The 4,485-nt window shown below is 49.3% G+C and overlaps 1 protein-coding gene across 35 annotated transcripts in view; it reads right to left on the reverse strand.

The window, feature by feature from the left end:
- The window catches only part of STRADA (STE20 related adaptor alpha), a 39,109-nt gene extending 37,526 nt beyond the window's left edge, over window positions 1–1,583 (reverse strand). For 14 of the 35 annotated variants that reach the window (XM_074020090.1, XM_074020085.1, XM_005584654.4 and 11 more), the window contains exon 1: window positions 986–1,042. The gene's annotated coding sequence lies outside the window, so the exon portion shown is untranslated. Of the gene's footprint in view, window positions 1–95; window positions 1,043–1,242 lie in introns of those variants that run through there. The other 21 variants (XM_045375817.2, XM_045375821.2, XM_045375812.2 and 18 more) reach the window with 5 other exon arrangements.
- Window positions 1,584–4,485: the final 2,902 nt, after the last annotated feature.

A 4,485-nucleotide genomic window follows, 5' to 3' on the forward strand; every position in this document is an offset into this window, starting at 1 on the left:
GGGGCCACAACCATAAACACTGCATTCCAGCCAAAACACCTCTAAGAAATCTGATTAAAAAGTAGGGGACAGATTTGACCAGTTTAGCACTATACCTAAAGGCTGAATTCACAGGCTTCTAGGCCGGTGATCAAATTTGGTTTCCTTAACTCTCAGAGACAAGAAACAGTCCTGGGTGTCTTCAGAAAGGTATGAGTGTCAATGAAGAATTGTCTTAACGTCGCATATACGTATTGGAACATGCTTCTACTTGAACAGATATTACAATAAGAAAAGGGCAGATTCCAACGGCTTTTTCTTCGAGGAAAGTCAAGTTAAAGTATGTTAGGATACAGGAGAAGGCTGGGCAGAGAGGTTAGTTCCCTATTTCCTGAGAGCTATGAACAATTTTACCTACCCAATGCCCTTCCCTCGAACTCTCTTCCTTACCCCCAACCCTCAACCCCCAACCCCCATCTCCGGCGCCCATATCCCCTGCAGTCACTCAAAAAACATTTTTGGAAAACAAAAAGACAATGAGCTCTTCGTTTAGGCCGATTCTGGGAGCCATCTGTATCTTGTGTCCTTACGAGGACTTGACCTGCTGCCTGTCAGCCCGGGGTGCGCGGCGGCTGGGGAGAGCGGGGAGTTCAGCACCGGAGTCGGCCACCACTCTGCCTGAGCAGGACAAACCGGCACCCAGCCCTAGGTTCCCCACCTGGAAGCCCTGGGGGGTGGGGAGGAAGGGGAAAGCAGGAGCTCGCCTCTCTCGCCCGGGAACTCCGCTTCAGCGTCTCCCCGCCAGGCCCAAACCTATTCTGCTCTCGGGCTGCGGCGCCTCATTGCGGGAGTCGAGGACGCGGGTTAAAAAGGGGGCCCGTGGAGGGTGAGGGTGAGCCCGGGATGGCCGCTCCGACGAAGGCCCGGGCCTGGGGAGATGGAATCGGTGGCAGAGCGAGGAGGGACTGGCCCCGGCGGCTCACCAGGCACCCCGCCAGGCAGGTACCTGTTCCTGGAGTTAGCAAGTAGCCCCGACCGTCTTGGCTCCGCCTCCTCAGTTTTATGGCCGCGCCGCCGCCAGGCCGGTTGCTGGGAGGGGAGTACGCAACGTGCCATGCGCAGTCGGGCGACCGGGAGGGCGGATAGAGCGCCCCTCCCCTCCCCTCCCCTCCCCTCCCCTCCCCTCCCTGCGGGGAAGCCCCGCCCTTCCGAGGGGCCCCGGGTGCCGCCGGCCTCAGCAGCTGTAGCGCTGAGAGTTCTCACCTCTGGTGGTCTTTTCCGTCGCGCGGCGCTTCCGCCTAGAGCCTCCGCCGCCGCAGCAGGAGGGGGAAGCAGGTGGCTTCAACAATGAAAGACCAGAGAAAGGCAAACTTGGCTGTTCCTGGGAATTGTTTTTTTCTCATTTCATGTGGTAGGACTTCTATGGGAAAACCTGCCTCGCACTTTTCTCAAATGCCCCTCACTTTGGCCTTTCGGGCACCAGACAACAAGCTGCAAAGGGGGAAGTCTATCCGTTCTTTGCTCCCCACTATTTGTAAAACGAGGAAAATAGCTCAACTAATGAAAACGATCATCTTGTCCCCTCTGTATCTTGCCCCCACCCCGGAAGCCTTCCTCATCCACAGCTGAAGCCGTTTGTGGAAACCTATCAGGTTTGTCCAAGCCAGGTTATGCAGAGCTTGAGAAATGAGGAAGTGATGGACTAAGCCCCACTCCTGTGAGACTAGGTTTTTCAGTGACTTACTTAACCCCGCGTGCGCAGGAGAGGGTGTCCAAAACGCGGATATATACCATCAGGTAATGAACACTCGCTCTTCGCAGCTCTGAGCCTTAACACAGATTTAGACTGTCCTAACTTCCAAGACTGGGGAAGTTTAGCTACATCCAAATAGGGACTGATAGAAATATGCTCCTGGAAGGCCGGGCGCGGTGGCTCACGCCTGTAATCCCAGCACTTTGGGAGGCCGAGGCGGGTGGATCACGAGGTCAGGAGATCAAGACCATCCTGGCTAACACGGTGAAACCCCGTCTCTACTAAAAATACAAAAAAATTAGCCGGGCGTGGTGGCGGGCGCCTGTAGTTCCAGCTACTCAGGAGGCTGAGGCAGGAGAATGGCCTGAACCTGGGAGGCGGAGCTTGCAGTGAGCAGAGATCTTGCCACTACACTCCAGCCTGGGCGACAGTGAGACTCCGCCTCAAAAAAAAAAAAAAAAAAAAAGAGAAAAAGAAAAATATGCCCCTGGAATTGTGGGACCTGTATGCACATGAAGTCTCATTTGATCTTACATATATCACCTTTTTTTTTTTTTTTTTGGTGGTGGGGGGATGGAGTATCGCTCTGTCGCCCAGACTGGAATGCAGTGACGTGATCTGGGCTCACTGCAAACTCTGCCTCCTGGGCTCAAGCAATTCTCAGCCTCCAAAGTCGCTGGGACTACAGGCGCATGCCACCATGCCCAGCTGATTTTTGTATTTTTGGCAGAGATGAGGTTTCACCATATTAGTCAGGCTGGTCTTGAAATCCTGACCTCAGGTGATCCACCAGCCTTGGCCTCCCAAAGTGCTGGGATTACAGGCCTGAGCCACATCACTTTGATTTTATCGAGTGCTTTGACATTGCTAAGGGCTACCCTCACATGCTCTCATTCTCAAAAATAAGATGCCACTCTCAGAAGCAAACTTGGTAAACTCACAAAGCAACACAGTATAAACAGAGAAGTAAAATTTCTATCAGTGTTCTACTGAAGGGTCTTTCACATGTGGTCTTTTGGAGCGGAGTGTTAGAGAAGACTGCCTGAAAAGATGCTAAACTTCTTGCCATTACAAATGGGCAGAGAAAACATTGTTATTGTCTCCTAACTATTCTGTTTTAGCAGTCTGTAACAGAAGACACTCCTATGGGTATAACCCTTCTCTTTTTTTTGAGATGGAGTCTCGCTGTATCGCCCAGGCTGGAGTGCAGTGGTGCAATCTTGGTTCACTGCAACCTCTGCCTCCTGGGTTCAAGCGATTCTCCTGCCTCAGCCTCCTGAGTAGCTGGGATTACAGGTTTGTGCCACCGCACCCGGTTAATTTTTTAATTTTTAGTAGAGATGGGGGATTTGCCATATCGGCCAGGCTGGTCTTGAACTCCTGACCTCATGTGATCTGCCTGCCTCGGTGTCCCAAAGTGTGGGGATTACAGGCGTGAGCTACGGCGCCTGGCCTCTAGTCTCTCTTATATCCTTTCACATCATTCAAAATGAGAGGAGGCAGGAATGGTAAGGAATGAGAACCTGGGAGGATAAAGTACGCTATTTCACCTTTTCCTGCCAAATCCACTGGATTCTTGTACAACACAATTCTAAACAATCTTCACATTGCCAATTCCTATTGAATGGGTGGAATAAGAAATCAATGTTTTTCTTTGGTCTAAATTCCATCTAAAGAAAGTTGTTAGGGCTGGGCGCGGTGGCTCACGCCAGTAATCCCAGCACTTTGGGAGGCCAAGGTGGGTGGACCACAAGGTCAGGAGATCAAGACCATCCTGGCTAACATGGTGAAATCCAGTCTCTACTAAAAATACAAAAAATTAGCAGGGCATGGTGGCACGCGCCTGTAGTGCCAGCTACTCGGGAGGCTGAGGTAGGAGAATCGCTTGAACTTGGGAGATGGAAGTTGCAGTGAGCCAAAATTGCGTCACTGCACTCCAGCCTGGGTGACACAGTGAGACTCTGACTCAAAAAAAAAAAAAAAAAAAGGAGTTTCACATCTGGTCTTTACAGGGAAAGGTTTCCTATTACTAAGGAAACAGAATCATAAGCTACTCCCCTCTTCCTCAAAAAATACCCTATCAATTTTTGCAGATAAAGAACTCTGAAAGAATCTGCTTGGTTTCCATTGGGAGAAAGAAAAGCAAAAGAGGGTAAAGCAAGAATGCATCACTTGGAGACCAATCCTAGATGATGCCTTATACTTGCAAAGTGCTTAAACAGTTTATAAAACAATCTTACATATATAATATTATCTCTTAGTGTTCAACTACCTGTGAAGTAGGCTGAGCATATAATTAGTATCTTCACTTCACATTAGGTTAATAACTTGCCCAAAGTCAAAGGATTAGTAATTAGTTCTGCTGGCACTAAAAGCCAGGTCTTTGTCTTACAGTCCAGTACTTATTTTCGCATTGCTAAACATCCAGGCAATGCAAACGAGATTGGAGACTTAGCGGTTTTCCAGTGTGTGACACTAAACAACATCCTCCTCTCTTTGTCCTCGCATTCACAGGAGAGCTAATGGAGTCTTAACTCAAGAGGTGGACTGCAGGGAGGAGCCCATAAATAACATATGGGGCTCTAAAAATATAAAATGTTTTAAAAATGACTGGTAACAACAAAAGCAATATTCAGATTAACTCTTTTGAAAGAAAAGCACTTCAGTGCTGACTTTTATTGAACAGAAATAACTTTCCTCTGAGCATATACTCTTGTAGGATAACTCCAGAAAGTCAAGGCGGCACGCTGAGA

The sequence above is a fragment of the Macaca fascicularis genome, chromosome 16, assembly GCF_037993035.2.
Source record: "Macaca fascicularis isolate 582-1 chromosome 16, T2T-MFA8v1.1".
Taxonomy (NCBI): Eukaryota; Metazoa; Chordata; class Mammalia; order Primates; family Cercopithecidae; genus Macaca; species Macaca fascicularis.